This window comes from Equus quagga, chromosome 2 (assembly GCF_021613505.1).
Source record: "Equus quagga isolate Etosha38 chromosome 2, UCLA_HA_Equagga_1.0, whole genome shotgun sequence".
In the NCBI taxonomy this organism is placed as follows: Eukaryota; Metazoa; Chordata; class Mammalia; order Perissodactyla; family Equidae; genus Equus; species Equus quagga.
In genome coordinates this window covers 73,902,291-73,922,163 of record NC_060268.1, presented here as the reverse complement: position 1 = coordinate 73,922,163, position 19,873 = coordinate 73,902,291, and the positions used below count along the sequence as shown (strand labels likewise).

The 19,873-nt window shown below is 36.7% G+C and overlaps 1 protein-coding gene across 1 annotated transcript in view; it reads right to left on the bottom strand.

Annotated features, from left to right (window-relative positions):
- Nucleotides 1–19,873, bottom strand: part of GABRB3 (gamma-aminobutyric acid type A receptor subunit beta3) — a 217,735-nt gene that overhangs the window by 37,797 nt on the left and 160,065 nt on the right. The gene's annotated exons all lie outside the window — the stretch shown is intronic.

Genomic DNA, 19,873 nt, shown 5'->3' with positions numbered 1-19,873 from the left:
CACCGGTACTTCATGTAACATTGGTTGGGTTTGCTTTGTGCCCAGCTCTGTGCTCAGCACTTGAATACTTGTATATTTAATCTCACAACAACAACAACCGCACCACTAAAGTCTTAGTATTATTCCCAGTTTGAAGATGAGCAAACCAAGGCTTGGAAAGAATAAGTAGGTTGTGGACACATTTACAATGCTACTGGAAGGCAGATGCGGCATTCAGACCCAGGCAGCCTGAATCCTATACTCACCTACCTCCTTGACACCTCTTCTGCCTTAAAGTACGAAATATATTCAACTTTTAAAAGCTTACTCAGGGAATGAGGTATGACACAGGTTCTTGTTTTGAAAGAGGAGCAAGTAGGGTAGAGAAATTTGTTTTTTGTAGATATACATGTATCTTACACACACACGTATATATACACACAGAGAGATCATATATATACATCATTTTCATTATATATATAAGTTGGAAATATAATATAAAAGGGAGAAAATAAATATTCTACATGCTACACGTGCAGTAACAGTAGTGATATTTAACCCATTGTGGAATAGAGTTTAGTAGATAGTCCTGCTTTTATAAGTGAAACATTCCTAAAGATATGTTTAATAGTCAAAAGTATGAAAACTCAAGGAATAAACTTGAAGTTTATAAAGGAAGCATTAAATGCTACAGAGCAAGTTTAAAATCCTATAATGACATACCTGCTATCTCTGGATACTGTCTGTGAACTATCCCTGTGTGTCCTTTGCCTGCACAGCTGAGTAAAGGAGCCTGAGTCAGGGAGGCCCGTGGCTTTCAGCATGTTGAAGGGTTTTAACTTTGTCTCAATATATTAACCTTTTGAGATGTACTTTTATGTCAGCACTTCCAGTTTTAAATTTCCACCAATTACAAAGAAGAAGAGCAGATGCAAATTCTTCACGTTATTGCACAAATACAGATTTCTCTACAGATGACCTGGAGAAGCTACTGTAGAAATGTCGCTGTTAGCTGATCAGGAACACATTTACTAGCACGAACATTTGCCTGAAATGTCCATCTGTCGGTCGAGGTATGAAACTACTCCTTGTCAGTGTTGCTGGGAAAGGTGGACTATGGGCAGAGTCTTGGATCCATGCTTACAGTGAATCATTATGGCAACACACACACTCTCTTTTTCCACTTGTAAAAATCTTTTAGATTCACGGCAAATACCAGAGAGGTATTACCAGAGAGGTAATACAGAGATTAAAATGCCCTTGACTGGCTTTCTCAGAGGCCTTCCAGAACTGAAGTATCTCAGGCCCAGTCCTTTCTCCTCTCATTACCCCCATTTTAATGTTTTCATTGCACTTCGAACCAACTACAGTTGCAGCATCCATCTATTTGTTGACTTGCAGGTCCCTGCCCTTCCTCAGGTGAGCCTGGTCACAGCCAGCTCCCCACTGCCTATAACAGTGCCCACATACACACAGCAGGTGTCCTATAAATACTCACTGAACAGAAAATTACTTTGAAGATACAGGGAGAAGATGTAAGCAATAGCATGGGACCCAAACAAAATGTGGAAAGACAAAGAGGTACCTTGGCCCTTCTTGCCTTTAATCCCTCAAATCTAAGAGCCAGAGGGGACATCTGCCCTCTCTCAAGCACTCCCAGTAGGAGCTCTGACCTTGCATGATTACTGATCCTCTGAGAGCCTCCATGGGCTCACTGGTCAAGATACTTGGATGTGGTCTCTGAATCCTGCTGCTGCAGAATGAAATCTTAGCAGGCTGATGTTGAAGCCTACAAGTTTTAATGTTTCTACTGCAGTGTACATCACAGCAAAATGCAGCCATCAGTGGAATCCTAGCTCTCTGATCACAATCTTGTTAAACTAAGTGGACCCAGGAGCAAGTTAGCATCACCTCCTGTGTGACTTCTGGCTTTCACTGGGGGTGCCTAAATGTCCAAGAACTCTGGGCAATTGTTGTGTCTACAGCCATGGGATGGCAGTATACCTGGAGTATTGCTTTACAGGTAACCATTTAGCTTTCTGCACCTGCACTATGGTAACTCATACTCATCTTCATTACTGGTTCCCTATATGCCAGGTCCATCAGGCAGTAGAGGTGTCTATCATTTTTCCAGGAATAGGAATTCAGATGCTGAGATTAAGGACCTAAATCAAATAATTCAGACTGACCAAGCATTCTTCTAAAGCAAGTGCTTATTCAATGTGGACAGGACACAGAACATAAGCCAACATTTAAGTTATCCCAGTTTGTGTTTTGTTTTACAAAAAAAATAAGAAAAAATACATTCACAGAACTGTCCGAAGTCCTTCGCTATGCAGACTCATTTAGGATGTTGCTGAGAAAATCATTGTGGTAAGCTGATTGTGTTGGCAGCCCCATTCCTTCCCCCCTTCCCAGTATCCACTCTCTTTTTGTCATTTGCAATTCTCACTAAAGAGGAGCTGTCTGTCCACCTCGTGAATGAGGGCCAACTTTGTGACTTCCTTTGTCTGACAGAATGTGTGGAAATGACAAGGTGCCAGTCCCAAGCTTAGTGCCCAAGAAGTATTCTGTGTTTCTAGTCTCCTCTTGTGCTTCTGCCTTTGCTGTGAGGAAACTACACCCAGATGAGTCTGCTGGTCCTAGGAGAAGAATAGATATAGGGAGCAGGATACAGGTGCCCACTCATCCCTGCAGAGACCACCGCCACACCTTGGCTTGTGAGTGAGCTGGCCAGAATCAGCAGACATGCTCAGTAATCACTCAGACACACAAGTGATGATCACTTATCATTGTCTGACATGGAGGCTTTCTAGCTGTTTGTTACACAGCAACATTGTGGCAATAAATGACAGATACAACAATCAACACAAGTAACTGCATACATAGAAAAGCATAAATTATCTTACAAATACTTCTCAGGAGTGTGGTAAGATCGCAAAGCCCTTAGTATTTTTCTAAAGCAGGAGCATCTATTTCTCCATTTCAGCATAAATCCACTATCATTTCAGGAATATCAATCTTGGTGAAAAGAGTAGTCACATCAGGCAAATGAGACTGGCCCTGATGTGCCTCCTCCTGATTTTCAAAAAATGTGGTGATAAGGCAACACAAAGGCCCAAACTGGCAACAGTGCTAAAAACCTGAGCCAAGAGAGAAGTGTGTGCCAGACCCTCGAGCACCTGCCAGGAACAGCACTGTTGGGTTGGGGACTGAGGAAGTTCTCAGGAAAACATCACAGGCTCAGCCCTCTGAAGAAGAAGGGAGGAAACAATTTGAAGGAATCAGAAAAGTACTTTGAGTCTCCCCAACCATCTGGATCTAATTATGGCACTTGGGGGGCTTCACTTCTAGAACTGTGTTGTCCAAGATGATAGCCACTAGGCAAATGAAACTATTTACATTTAAATTCTAAGTTAATTAAAATTAAACAAAATTATAAATTCAGTTCCTCTGTTCCTCTAGCCACATTTCAAGTGCTCAGTAGCCACATATGGCTGGTGGCTACTGTATTGGCTAGTACACATTCTAGAACATCTTCATCACCACTGTCAGCTCCACTGGAAAGGGCTAGAAAAACAGTGTTGAGTCAGACAGAATGAGAGACCTGGCCCGCCCTCTCACCCACCCCCTCAACTCCTCTCTCTCTTTCCCCCTCTATAGCTTTAGAGTATACAACTCCCTGGGTGAAAGTGGCTGGGGAGACACAAACGCCCACAACCCACCACCTCAAAGAAAAGCCATTGTGGCTAGAGGCAGATATGCACAGGGCAGGGACGTGTGTGCCAGAGCAGAAGGTGTTATTCAAGACTCTATTCCAAGTATCATACGTTGTGCCCAACTTCATGGCCTAACCAGCTAAGCCAGCAGTCACTGGGGTGGACCTACCCTAAATGAACGGCAATTAGGTATCACAGATGGAGCAATTAACCTGATCTTCAGATTTACAGCTTTGGGGATAAAGCTTCCAAAGTGAGAGTGAGCCTGAAAGAAGCTAAAGTCACCATATCCATAATCTCACTAGAAAACCAGTTTGTCTCCATGAATCTATCCCACCTATGGATAAACATTCTCAATAAAACAAAGACATGTTCAGTGAAAAATATGGAAGGATAGAAAATGAAAGTTGAAAAACTTGGAAGATGTGTCTGGTTTCAAAAGTCATGAATGCATATATTCTCTTTAAGTAAAGAAGAACAGGGAGACATAAGGAAAGAACAGCCTGCAATGAAGGCAGAGATGGACAGATGCTGTAAAACTGTGAAAAGAGTGCAAAGACTCTTCCCACTGCAAGTGCTGAATGGAAATTTGTACTGAAGACAGAGACTGAAGAACTGACACAGCTGAAAGTCATTTAATGAAGGGATGCGTTCTTAAACTTCAATGGGCACACAAGTCACTGAGGGATCTTGTTAAAATGCAGTTTGTGAGCAGATCTGGTGTGGGTCTGTAATTCTGGATTTCCCAGATGATGTTGCTGCTGTTACTGGTCTGGGGACCATATTTAGAGTGGAAAGGAGAGGGCAAATTGTAAAACCTTCCTAAGGGCAGAGGACGAAGACAAAGCTTTGAAAATAGAAAGAAGATGACAGGTACAGGACAGAAAATGGGTATGAAATTGAGCTTTACTAGACAAATGGAGCAAAATTAAACAGTATACAAGTCAACAAATTATAATTAAACATGAGACAATAAAGAATTATCTTTTAAAAAATTGGAGTAACTATACATAATATAAAATTTACCATTCTAATAATTTTTAAGTATACAGGTCAGTGGCATTAAATACATTCACCTGCGACGCAACCATCGCCACCATCCATATCCAGAACTATTTCATCTTCCCAAACGGAAACTTTGTCTCCATTAAATAATAACTCCCCACTCTCCCCTTCTCCTGGGACTTCTATATTGTACTTTCTCTCTCTATGAATTCACTTATTCTAGTTACCTCATATAAGTGGAATCATATAATATTTGTCCTTTTGTGCCTGGCTTAGTTCATTTATCATAATGTTTTCAAAGTTCATCTATGTTGTAGCATGTATCAGAATTCTATACCTTTTTAAGGCTAAATAAGATTCCACTGTATGTATATACCACATTTTGCTTATCTATTCATGTGTTGATGGAAATTTGGGTTCTTTCTACTTTGTGGCAATTGTGAGTAATGCTGCTGTGAACACTGGCATACAAGCATCTGTTTGAGTCACTGCTTTTGTTTCTTTTGGTATATACCTAGAAGAAGAATTGCTAGATCTTATGACAATTCTATGTTCAACTTTTTGGGAAGCTGTCATACTGCTCTCCATAGTGGCTGACCTGTTTACATTCCCATTAGCAAGGCATAAAGGCTCCAATTACTCCACAACTTTGCCAACACTTGTCCTTTTCCGTTTTTTGACAATAGCCATTCTAATGGGTGTGAAGTGGTATTTCACTGTCGTTTTGATTTGCACTCCCTTAGCGGCTAATAATGTTAAGCCTCATTTTACATACTTATTGGCCATTTGTACATCTTCTTTGGAGAAATATGTCTATTCATGTCCTTTGCCTATTTTTGAACTGATCATTTGTTTTTTGTTGTTGACTTGTAGGAGTTCTTTATATATTCTGTATATTAACTAGCCTTATAAGATACATGATTTGTGAATATTTTCTCTCATTCCATGGGTTGCATTTTCTCTGGCGCTGTGTTGAAAATCATTTGATCACATATGTAAGAGTTTATTTCTGGGCTTTCTGTTCTATTCCATTGGCCTATACGTCTGTTCTTAAGCCAGTATCACACTGTTTTGACTACCATGGCTTTGTAGTAAGTTTTGAAATCAGAAAATGTGAGACCTTCAACTTTGTTCTTCTTTTTCAAGATTGTTTCAGATTATTTGGGGTTCCACATGATTCCATATAAATTTCAGAATGTGTTTTTCCATTTGAAAAAAAAAATCATTGAGATTTTAATAGAGATTCCATCATATCTGTAGATCACTTTGGGTAGTATTGTCATCTTAACAATATTAAGTCTGCCAATCAATGAACACAAGGTGTCTTTCCAATGACTTATATCTTCTTTAAATTCTTCCAGCAATATTTATAGCTTTTAGTGTACAAGTCTTTTGCCTCTATCATTAAATTTATTCCTATTTCATTCTTTTAGATACTACTATAAATAAAATTGCTTTCTTAATTTCCTTTCGGGATTGTTCATTATTAGCACATAGAAATGCAACCTTTACTCCTTCCTTTCCAATTAGAACAGATATGGCATAAGCAGGTGTCCTTGACTTGTTACTGATCTTATGGGAAAAGATTTCAATCTTTCACAAATGAACCTGATTTTAGTTGCGAGTTTTTCATATACAGCCCTTATCATATGAGGAAGTTTCTTCTATTCTTAGTACTTTGCACATTTTTATCATAAATGGGTGTTGAATTTTGTCAAATGCTTTTTCTGCATCGAGACAATCATGTGGTTTTTTTTCCTTCATTTTGTTAAAGTCATTTTCCCATATTGAACCATTCTTGCATTCCAGGAATAAATCCCACTTGGTCATGGTAAATGTTACAGAATTCAGTTTACTAGTATTTTGTTGAGGATTTCTGCATTAATACTCATAAGGGATAGTGATCTGTGGATTTCTTTTCTTGTAGTGTCTTTGTCTGGCTTTGGTATCAGAATAAAGCTGGCCTCATAGAATGAGTAAGGAAGAATTCTTTCCTCTTCAAGTTTTTTGGGAGAGTTTCATTGTGTGTTAACTGGGGTTAACTCTTCTTTCCATGTTCAGTAGAATTCACCAGGGAAGCCATTGGACCCAGAGATTTTTTTGTTGGGAGGTTTTTGATTACAGATTCAATCATCAAACTAGTTATACGTCTGTTCAGATTTTCTATTTCTTCATGATTCAGTTTTATTTTGTGTTTCTAGGAATTTGTCTATTTCATCTAGGTTATCCAATTTTCTGGCATATAATTTTTCATAGTATTGTTTTATAAATCTTTTTATTTCTGTAAAATTGTAGTAATGTTAACCTTTTGATTTCTGATTTTAGTTATCTGAGTCTTCGGTTTTCTTAGTCAATCTAACTAAAGGTTTTCCATTTAGTTGAACTTTTCAAAGGACCAGATTTTAGTTTCATTGTTTTTTCTAACTAGTTTTAGTACTCTATTTTATTTATCTCTGCTCTGTTCTTTATTATTTTACTCCTTCTGCTAGCGTTGGTTTAATTTACTCTTCTTTTTTATAGTTCCTTAAGGTGTAAAGTTGGATTCTTCTTTTTAATGTAAGTGTCTACAGGTATAAAATTCCCTCTTCGCACTGCTTCCCAGCATCTCATAAGTTGTGGTATTATTGTAGAACTGTCTATTTCTCCTTTCAATTCTGTGAATGTTTGCTTCATATATGTTGGAGTTCTGATGTCTGGTGCTTATGTTTATATGTGTCATATCTTCTTGGTGAATTTACTCTTATCAATATATGGTGTTGTCCTCTGTCTCTTGTTACAGTATATGACTTAAAGTCTATTTCATCTCATACTAGTATAGCCACTTCAGGTGTCTGTTGATTGCTATCTATATGGAATAAATTTCTTCATCCATTCACTTTAAATTTCTTTGCGTCTTTAGAACTAAAGTGAGTCTCTTGTAGATAGCATATAGATAAATCCTGTTTTATTTATATTTTACTTTTTATCCATTCTGCCATTCTCTAGCTCTTATATGAGGATTTTAATCCATTTACATTTACTGGTAAGGAAAGACATATCTGCCATTTTTCTATTTGTTTACTGTATGCCGTATAGCTGTTGTTCTCTCATCTTAGTTTCCTTTTCTGTTTAATTGACTTTTTTGTGATGTGTTTTGATTTCCTTCTCATTTCATTTATGTATATTCCATAGATTTTTTTTTGGTTACTATGGGGATGATACAACATCCTAAAATTATAACTAATTTGGATGGATACCAGCTTTAACCACATATAAATTCTCTACTCAATTCTCTTTGTACCTCCCTATGCTTTGTTACAAATTCTATTTCCATACATTGTATACTTAATAACATACATTTATAATTATTTTATGCACTTGTCTTTTAAATCATGTAGAAAATAAAAAATGGAGTTACAAACAAAAGTTAAAATATGCTGGTTTTATTTACCTTTACTGGAGATCTTTACACCTTCATACACCTTCAAGTTACTGTCTAGCATCCTTTCATTTCAACCTGAAAAGACTCCCTCTGGCCTTTCTTATGGGGGAGGTCTGGTGGTAATAAAGTTCCTCAGCTTTTGTTTATCTAGGAACTTGTTACCTCCTCCTCATTTTTGAAGGACAATTTTGCCAGATATAGAATTCTCTCTCGATAGATTTTGTCTTTCACCACTTTAAATATTTAATCATCCCACTGCCTTCAGGCCTCCAAAGTTTCTGATGAAAAATTGATTGATAATCTTTTTTGAGGCTCCCTTATATGTGATGAGTCACTTCACTCTTAATGATTTCATGATTCTGTGTGTTCGTGGCTTTTCACAGTTTTATTAAGCATACCCTAGCGTGTGTCTCTTTAGTTTTTATCCAAATTGGAGTTTATTGAGCTTCTTGGATTTGTAAATTCATGTTTTTCATCAACTTTGGGAAGTGTTTGGTGAGTATTTCTTCAAATAATCTCTCTGCCCCTTTCTCACTCTCATCTCTTGTGACTCCCATAATACATACAATGGTGCACTTGATGCTTTCTCACAAGTCCCTTAGGCTTCCACATTTGCTTTTCTTCAATCTTTTTTCTTTCTGTTCCTCAGACTCAATAACTGTCCTATCTTCACTTTTACCGATTCTTTCCTCAGCTTCCTCAAATCTGCTGGTGAACCCTTCTAGTGAATTACTTACTTCAATTATTGTATTTTTCAACTTCAGAATTTGTTTGGTTTCCTTTTACAATTTGTCTTTTATTTTATTTTGTTTCTTTTATTGATACATCATTTTCCCTATTTCCTTTGGTTCTTTGTCCATGTTTTCCCTTAGCTCTTTGAATATAGTTAAGATAAATGATTTAAAGTCTTCATCTAGTACTTCCAACGTTTGGGCTTACTCAGGGATGGTTCCTGTCAATTTATTTTGTTCCTTTGAATGGATCATGTTTTCCTGTTTTGTTGTATGGCTTGTGATTTTTTTTCTTGAAAATTGGGCATTTGACAATTATGTTGTTACTCTAGAAATCAGATTTTCCCCTTTCACCAGGGTTGGCTGTTTTGTCTTTTTGTGGCTTAGGGGGAGGGGTGCAGGCTTTAGTAGTCCATTTGTTTGGAGACATTTCTCACACTTTTGAGAAAACTATTCCTTGTCAAGTGTAATCAGCTGTCTCAGTTCTGTTAGTTTATGTTCAGCTAATGTTTTAACTGAGATTTCTATGAATGCCAGGCTCTAAAACAAATTAAAAAATCCCACAAAAACAAGCAAACAAAAAAGAGAGGGGAACCATCTCTTCATTCCTTCACAACTTAGTTAGCAAGGCTTTGAGCCTAGGGTTCAGCCAAGGTGAAAACTTAGGTCTTATCATGACTTCTTTGAGGATATGTCTTGCCTGGGCATATGCATGGCTTTCTAAATTCTCCTGTATGTGTGGTTCCTTTTAAGTGACCAGATTTCCCAGGGAATCTCACCCCAGCTTCTCCTATAGGTCTTAGATGACGTATTTTTCATGTCCACCCAGAATCTCTTGCCATAGATATCTATGGATTTGTAGACATGTTGCAGCCTTTATCAGCAGTACCTCCCTCTTTTCCTGCCTGCATTCTGCCTTATGCAAAATAGAGACGAGCATCTTGCTTCAGTCCTTCAGGTATCCTCCAGAGAGTTTAGAACATATGTAATACAGTAATTCAGAAATGAGATCTGCTATGCTCTCTCAATGTAAGAGAGAGAACTAGTAACAAGGGGCTGGCAACTCTTCAAGACCAAAACCACCCTGGAAATAGGGAGGGGATGGCAGGTAAAAATGCCATAAAAGTTTCCTACTGTTTGAATATAGGTTTTTCTTTATTTTCTTTATTTGGAATTTGGTTGGTTGCTGTCAACCTTAGAATATTTTCCAGAGCTCCTAAAAAGTTAGTTCACACAGTTTCTGTTTGTCTTTTGATGTTTCTGTGGAGAAACAAGAGCTTGAAGCTTCTTAGTCTGACATTTTGCTGATGTCATTTCCCGAATAAACAGATCTTTAAAAGCAAGAGAAGGAGGATGTTTATAAAGATAAGGCAGAAATTAATGAACAGAATTATGATATAAAATCAAAGCCTAGGTCTTTAAAAATATAAATTAAATAGATAAATATTTCTTTTTTAATTTCCTTTTTAATTTTAATTTTTGTTTTTATAGCAGTAACATTGGATTATAACATTATATAAGTTTCAGATGTACATCATAATATATTTTGAATTCTGTGTAGATTACATCATGTTCACCACCCAAACACTAATTATAATCCATCACCACACATGTGAGCCTAATCACCCCTTTCTCCCTCTTACCTCCTCCCTTCCCCTCTGGTAACCACCAATCCAACCTCAGTTGCTATGTGTTTGATTGTTGTTGTTTTTATCTTCTACTTATGATTGGGATCATAGGGTATTTTACTTTCTCACTCTGACTTACTTCACTTAGCATAATACACTCAAGGTCCGTCCATGTTGTCACAAATGGGAGGATTTCATCATTTCTTATGGCTGAGTAGTATTCCATTGTGTATATATACCACATCTTCTTTATCTATTTGTCCCTTGATGGGCACCTAGGTTGCTTCCAAGTCTTGGCTATTGTGAAGAATGCTGCAGTGAACATAGGGGTGCATGTATCTTTATGCCTTTGCATTTTCAAGTTCTTTGGATAAATACTCAGCAGTGGAATATCTGGATCTTATGGTAGATCTATTCTTAATTTTCTGAGGAATCTCCATACTGTTTTCCATAGTGGGTGCACCAGTTTACACTCCCATCAGCAGTGTACAAGTGTTCCCTCCTCTCCACATCCTCTCCAACACCTGTTGTTTCCTGTCTTTTTAATTATAGCCACTCTGACTGGAGTGAGGTGAAATTTCATCAAGTTTTGATTTGCATTTCCCTGGTAGTTAATGATGTTGAACATGTTTTCATGTATCTGTTGGCCATCCGTATATCATCTTTGGAGAAATATCTGTTCAGATCTTTTGTTTATTTTTTAATTGAGTTGTTGGTTTTTTTGTGGTTGAGACATATGTGTTCTTTGTGTATTTTGGATATTAACCCCTTATCAGATATATGGTTTGGAAATATCTTCCCCAATTGTTAGGTTGTCTTTTCATTTTGTTGATGGTTTCCTTTGCCATGCAGAAGATTTTTAGTTTGATGTAGTCTCATTTGTTTATTTTCTCTTTTCTTTCCCTTACCTGGTCAGATAGAGTACTTGGAAAATATGCTGCTAAGACTGATGTCAGAGCGTGCTGCCTCTGTTTTCTTCTAGAAGTTTCAAAGTTTTAGGTCTTATGTTCAATTCTTTAATCCATTTTAAGTTGAATTTTCTGCACAGTGTAAGATGATGGTCTGTTTTCATTCTTTTGCATGTGGCTGTCCAGTTTTCCCAACACCATGTATTGAAGAGAATCTCCTTTCTCTGTTGTATGCTCTTGGCTCCCTTGTGGAAAATTAGCTCTCCTTATATGTGCAGGCTTATTTCTGGGTTCTTGATTCTGTTTCATTGATTTATGTGTCTATTTTTGTGCCAGTACCATGCTGTTTTGGTTACTATAGCTTTATAGTATATTTTTAAATCAGAGAGTGTGATACCTCCAGTTTTGTTCTTGGTTATTCGGGGACTTTTGTTGTTCCATATAAATTTTAGGATTCTTTGTTCTATTTCTGGTATAAATGTTCTTCGAACTTTGATAGGGATTGCGTTGAATCTACAGATTGCTTTAGGAAGTACGGACATTTTAACTGTGTAATTCTTCCAATCCAAGAGCACAGAATGTCTTTCCATTTCTTTGTGTCTTGTTCAATTTCTTTCAACAATGTTTTATTGTTTTCGGTGTATAGATCTTTCACCTTTTCAGTTAAGTTTACTCCTAGGTATTTTATTCTTTTTGTTGCAATTGTAAATGGGATTGTATTCTTAATTTCACTTTATGCTACTTCGTTGTTAGTGTATAGAAACACAACCAATTTTTGTATGTTGATTTTGTATCCTGAGAATTGACTGTATTCATTTATTATTTCTAAAAGTTTTCCAGCAGATTCTTTAGGGTTTTCTATATACAAAATCATATCATCTGCAAAGAGTGAAAGTTTCACTTCTTCTTTTCCAATATGGGTCCCATTTATTTCTTTTTCTTGCTTGATTGCTCTGGCTAGGAGTGCCAACACAGTGTTAAATAAGAGTGGTGAAAGTGGGCATCCTTGTCTGGTTCATGTTCTGAGATGGAGAGCTTTCAGTTTTTCTCCATTGAGAATGATATCAGCAGTGGGTTTCTCATATATGGACTTTATTATTATTATGGCCTTCTATACCCATTTTATTTAGTGTTTTTATCATAAATGGGTATTCTATGTTGTCAATGCTTTCTCTGCATCTATTGAGATGATCATGTGATTTTTATTTCTCGTGTTGTTAATGTGGTGTATTGCATTGATTGATTTGCGGATGTTGAACCATCCCTGCATCCCTGGAATAAAACCCACTTGATCATGATGTATGATCTTTTAAAAATATTTTTGTATTTGATTTGCTGGTATTTTGTTGAGGATTTTTGCATCAATGTTCATCAATGATATTGGCCTGTAATTTCCTTTTTTTGTGTTGTCCTTGTCTGGTTTTGGTATGAGGGTAATATTGGCTTCATAGAATGAGTTAGGGAGCCTCCCCTCCCCTTCAATTTTTTGGAACAGGTTGAGAAGAAGAGGTATTAAATTTTCTTTGATTGTTTGGTAGAATTCACCAGGGAAGCCATCTGGTCCAGGACTTTTATTTTTGGGGAGATTTTTGATGGCTGTTTCGATCACTTTTCTAGTGATTGGTCTATTCAAATTCTCTACCTCTTCTTCATCCAGTTTTGGGAGGTTGTATGTTTCTAAGAATTACATTTCTTCTAGATTATACAATTTATTGGCATATAGCTTTTCATAGTATTCTCTTATAATCTTTGTATTTCTGAGGTGTTTGTTGTAATTTCTCCTCTTCTATTTCTGATTTTATTTATTTGAGCCTTCTCTCAGTTTGTCTTGGTAAGTCTAGCTTAGGATTTGTCAATTTTACTTTATCTTTTCAAAGAACCAGCTCTTGGTTTCATTAATTTTTTCTATAGTTTTTTTAAGTCTCTATTTCATTTATTTCTGCTCTGATTTTTATTATTTCCTTCCTTCTGCTGATTTTGAGCTTTGTTGGTTCTTCTTTTTCAAGTTCCTTTAGGTGCACTGTTAGATTTTGTTTATTTGGGATTTTTCTTGTTTGTTGAGATGGGCCTAAACTGCTATAAACTTTCCTCTTAGAATCACTTTTGCTGTATTCCAAAGATTTTGGTATGTCATATTTTCATTTTCATTTGCCTCTAGGTATTTTTTTATTTTTCCTTTGATTTCTTCATTGACCAAATCATTGGTCAGCAGCATTTTGTTTAATCTCCACATTTTTGTTGCTTTTCTCACTTTCTTCCTGTAGTTATTTCTAGTTGCATACCTTAGTGGTCAAAGAAGATGCTTGGTATTATTTTAGTCTTCTTAAATTTATTGAGACTTGTTTTGTGGCCTGATATGTGATGAATCCTAGAGAATGTTCCAGGTGCATTTGAAAAGAATGTGTATTTTGTGCTTTTGGGATGGAATGTTCCCTATATATCCACTAAGTCCATCTGGTCTAAGGTATTGTTTAAGACCAGTGTTTCCTTGTTGATCTTCTGTTTGGATGATCTATCCATTGGTGTAAGCAGAGTGTTACAGTCCCCTACTATTATTGTGTTGCTGTCTATTTCTCCTTTTATGTCTGTTAATAATTGCTTTATATATTTAGATGCTCCTATGTTGGGTGCATAGAGATTTACAAGTATTATATCTTGTTGTTGGATTTTTCCCTTTACCATTATGTAGCACCCTTCTTTGTCTCTTGTTACAGTTTTTGTTTTAAAGTCTCTTTTGTCTGATATAAGTATTGCTACCTCCACTTTCTTTTCTTTGCCATTTTCATGGAGTATCTTTTTCCATCCTTTCAATTTCAGTTTGTGAGTATCCTTACTTCTGAAGTGTGTCTCTTGTATGCAGCGTATACATGGGTCTTGTTTTTTTTTTATCCAATTGGCCCCCCTATGTCTCTTGATTGGAGCAAGATAAATATTTCCTGATGCTACTGAATAAGATTATAATAAGAAGGGAATATAACAATATGTTTTAGAGGGCAATGCATATGTGCATGCTTATGAATTAGAGAGTCCAGATGAAAAGGACATTTTCCTGAAAAACATAAATTTTCATAATTTGCACAAAAAGAAAACCTAAGGAGACCTATAAGTATAGCAGAAATTGAAGCTGTGTATGCCAGGGTGGGAAATGCCATTCAAGAATCTATACAAAGTACTATGCATCTATAAAAAACATGTTTCATGAGGTATATATTTATGAGGATATTGTAATACTTACAAAAACATCAACTCTTTTAGAAATAGATATTTACCATACAATATAATCTGTGACAGATCATACAAAAAGAGAGAAATCTTCTTGATTCATATTATGTCAAAACACAGAAAGAAATCTAAAGACAGATATAATTTATTAATATATTTGACACAATCTATATGGTATGTATCATAAATGTGTGAAAGGGCCCAACATTATCACCTCACCACTGGATAATGTACTAGGGAATTTCAGTGAATTGGTTCAAGGTTCTTGGAAACTTCAGCCAAGTCATAGATGTTAATAGCGTCAGAGTAATGAGAGAGAGTGAACTAATTTGGGAACAGATTTCTTGTAAGAGTTTCCAACCATCCAGAGATCAACTCCTTCCAGTCAGGACTCTAGGAGGAATGGTATCTGCCTCACAGCTGGAAAAACTAAAGTAGTCTTGAGGTGGCAGGATAGCGGAGATTAAATAGGAACTGGATTGTTAGACTAGAAATGCAGACATATATCCTGTGGATCACACTTGAGCTACAAGGGAAAAAGTGGAGGATTTGCAGTTATGTTGGATCCTCTATAATAAGGTTGCCTAGATCAATAGAGAGATGGAAGATGACCATGAAGGATGGATTCCTACAGTTAAGGAAAGAGTTCCAAGGGACTCCATTGAATAGAAACACATCCTACTCCCATTTCCCCAACTCCAAGTGCTGGTCAAAGGATCAGCTGGAGACATGCCCAGTGGTGGGAAGCCCTTAGAAGAGTCAATTTTCAATATCTTCTAGGTCCAGAGAAGCCACCAGAAAATGGCATCAGTTCAAATAAAGCTTTTCTTACTTATTTTCCTCCACCCCCAAAAATAAACCTTCAAAATTGGAGGAGTCGTGTGTAGGTTACAAAGCTGGATTCGGGAGGAGATTGAGGAGAAATAGAAGCAGAGAAGCTGAGAAGTAAACTACCCTCCCTTTGCCACTACAGGCTTCCAGCCTGAAATAATGCTGGGTGGGCTGTAGAAAGGGAAGATATTAATGCTAAACCTGAATTTAGTATTAAATATTGAACTGAGAATTCCTTTGTACCATAACGATAGAAAACGACTACTATTACAACATTGACAAAAAACCATGAGCTCTGCCCAAATCTTTACCCAAAGCAAAGAAATTTGATATCTCACTGACCAATGTTTATTTAAGAGGATGGTGGGGGACAATAAAAACTGTATTATGACTAGATCACAAGGTATGTTTATTACCAATAAACTGGTTTTCTAAAGATTTTTAAATGAACAATTGTAAATTAGCCATGGGCAAAGCAAATTTAATAACTTTTTAAGAGTATTGCCTACCATGACAAAATAGGACTTACCTCAGGAATTCAATGATGGATCAAGGTAGGAAATTAATACATCACAGTTACAGGTTAAATTTTAAAAATGGTCATATAAAGAGACAATTAATAAAACCTATTTCTATTTCTGATATGTAAAAAAAGCAACTTAGGATAAATTGTCTGATTTATAATTAGTTGTTGAATATTAACTCCATAAATTTGTGATACTTGTGTTATCCAACTCATGACACAGTCCAAAAAAAAAGTGTGTGGTTGTGAGTGTATATATATGTATTTAATGTAAAAGAATGAGTCATACCTACATTAAACTAAAAGTGAAAATCATCTTTCACAATGGGTCACAAAAAGCATTCTTATTACAAGGAAAAGATATTGCACATTGTTATCCCTATTGTTTTTCATTTTCTGTAAGTTGAAATCAATGCAGTAAAACAGGAAACAGAAATAAGAATACAACTAATCAAGTGAAGATTAAAACATCTTCTATCTATCGAGAGCATTTTCTCACATCCCTTGGTGACTTGGACCTGTGCAGCAGGCTCAGTTCCTTGTCATATTCAGTGGAGCTCAAGCCAGTGAGCTGAAGCTAGTGTTAGGCCAAATTTCAAGCTCAAGGGGCTGTAAGAATCATTGAAAAAATAGTTCATGATTTAAAATGACCTTTTATCACTATGAGAACATGATCACTCTCCAGCATCTGTGTGAGCAGTCATCGACTACTTTTGTAGAGTCACCAGCGTAATGGATTAATGATTCCCCAAAAGAAGACTGAGATGACGTACAAACCTATGTAATGGACAGCTCATCCACAGCCAGAGATCTTCATCTACCCTTGATAAGGCAAAAGCCCTCATTGATCCTGTACTTCAGTGGCTGGAAATGAATTGGAAAATGAGCCCAGAGAAGGTAACTGGTGATTGACCTACTCAGAGTGGGCTACTGCTGCACAGATGGAGTGAAGGCCAATCCTAGTACGCAGTGGTGAGGAAAATTCAAACTTAAGGTCTCAGGGATACAGCCAGGCGAACTGGTATCTTAGGGCTAAAGCCAGTAGGAAAGTAATCTATTGGGTTGGACCTTCAGCAGCATCGCCTTAAAAGCAGGAGAGCAGCAACAATCCCAGTGCTCCATAAACCTTCATGGGGAGTTTAACCCACTAAAGTCCTCAGCTGCTCCATACCTCCTTCAGGTCCATGCCATGGTACATATTTACCAAAAGGATACAGTGGATCATTGGGGTCACATACATTGGCCCATCCCTGGCTTTCCATGTCCCCAACATGATCCAGTGAGCACAGCAATAAAAAGAAAGGGAAGGATAGAGGGTAGCCCACCAATGTGAGCACTCACACTTTGTTTTTTATCAAAAAACAAGATACATAGTATGCACATGCGTGTATATGTGTGTATTTTGTGTGTGTGTATATATATCATGTAGAATATTAGTACTTCAGTTCACATAGACTAGCACAGAATATATGTATATATGAATTTAATAAAATTATCAGTATTTTGAAATACTAATATAATTTTTGTCCAAAAATTCAAATTAATTCAAATCCAAATTCAGATTAATCTCTATAGCTATGTGTGTTTTTTAAATCTCAAGACAGAAATTTCTAGATTAGCCAATTTCAAAAGGAATCAGATGGCACAGTGTAGCTGCTAAGCATATGCAGAATGTGGTGGTCCGTTTTTGGAGATTTTCCTTCTGACAGCTTGTCCAAGTCCACATAGATCTGAAGAATTATTTTGAAAATATGAGGTTCTAAATAAAGATCTAAGGAGTATATTGAGACTACATTTGAATAAAAACAGCTACTTATTTATAAATTCATTTATTGGTTTAAGAGTCTGAGATGTATAATGGATGTAAATTTGACTAGAGAAATTTTTTTAGATAATTGTACAAAGTTTATTATTGAAAGTTTCCCATACATTATTATTTAACTTTTGTATATAAATTTACAGGCAGTGTATTAGCTAAAGATATAGTTTGATTCTCTTGGTTTTTCTTATTCTTACCTGTTTTATGGTGCTAAATACAACACTTTCAAACGGCTTTTGGAAATTTATTACAGTTCTTTCATTCATATTCTATAATTCTGTCTGCTAAGTTTGAAAGGTTTATGTCCCCTCAGAATGCATGTGTTAAAATCATAACCCTCAAAGGTGGTGGTATTAGGAGGTGGAGGTGCTCAGGTTGGGAGGGTGGAGCCCTCATGAATGGGATTAGTGTTCTTATGAAAAAGACCTCACAGTGCTCCCTCACCCTTCAACATGTAGGGACACAGTGAGAAGGTGCCTAGTATGAACCAAGTAGTGGGCCCCCTCCAGGCACTGAATCTCCTAGCACCTTCATCCTGGACTTCCAGCCTCCAGAACTGTGAGAAATGTCAATCGTTTATAAGCCACCCAGTCTGTGGTATTTTGTTATAGCAGCCCAAAAAGACTATGACACTGTTCTAACAGAGTTAAAGCTCTTAGCTTTTAACAGAGACATACTAAATACACTACCTCTGGTAAGAAAATAAAGAATGTAAAAATAAAAATAGAATCCAAATAGGAAGTTTTGTTTAAAAAGCCAAGAAAGCCTAGCTTAATTTTTACTGATATTTGCTTCTTTTTGTTCTCCTCCCGCTACATACACACACACACACAGGTTTTCTTTCCAGTTTTTTTTTGGAGGGAGCAGGGAATTGAAGGACATGACTCCTCATTTTATGCTCAGAAGATTTGTAGATAATCTTTTGTACAACTGATATGTACTCATCAGAACCCCCAGAACTTTACAACCACATCTCTCATTTCCAGCAAAAGCACAAAATGCTGAAAACATACCCCCAAAACTTCAATCTAGATCCGTTTTACAGTAATACCATGACTTGATGAATATGTGCCACTTTTTTTCTCATAGTTAAAAAAAGTCTGATTTTGCTAAAATTCCAACTCTCATTCTATATACCCTTGTTTTGAGACAGCCACTCAACATTTTTCTATTTAAGGGAATGCTAAACAATTCCCTTTACTCATCTTGAAGCACTAAAAGTCACAGTGGTGTGGATTTCAATATATATTGTTATGATTTAACTTAAATCTTTCAGAGTCTTAGTTAAAAGGCCATGAACTCACAACATTTTGAGACAAATCTTTTCTCCAAGGTAACCACCTATGTCCCATTCAAAACTGTGTGCCACTCCTAGAAGGCCTCAAGGGCACTGGAGATAAAGAAAGATGCACACACACACACACACACACACACACACAATTACTCTAAAACAAAACAAAAATCCAGGCAAGAGACAGAAGATTTTTAAGAGTACCATTTAGCAAGGGTGATATTCACAACAATTAACCACCAGCAGTAGCAGAGCATCATGGGAAGGTCTGGAGATTAGCAGGGTAACCGAGGAAGCCCAAGGCTTCCTCAGGATTCAAGACAGCAGCCTGATTTCCCGATTCAAGTGATTTCATTATGATACCTGATGAGAGATGATTCTCATCAGGAAGCCTCACATTTAGTCATTCCCATAAATATTGGCAGCACCATCTCATAAAGCTCCATGGAGGCTATACTCTATATTGGCATAACAGATGTTTTTTCCAACTCTGCAAACAGCTTTTGGAAAACTTTACTGAAAGCCTCTGCAGTGTCAGGGTAATATTAATTACAGGCCTTCATGGCTATGATATGGGAAATCCATCCGTAGGGAATCTGTGTTCTTAGATATGGCAACCCAATTATATAAAATCAATCCAAGGAGCATTTTTTTCACTTGCTTGAGGACTATTTATAGCAACAGTAATGCCCCAAATCTTGTATTTATTAGATTTTTTTTCCTGCGAAGCTCAAAGTGTTTCATGAATGACTTCTAATTAATCTGAGGATATGGCCTCACTTCCTATAATCATGTC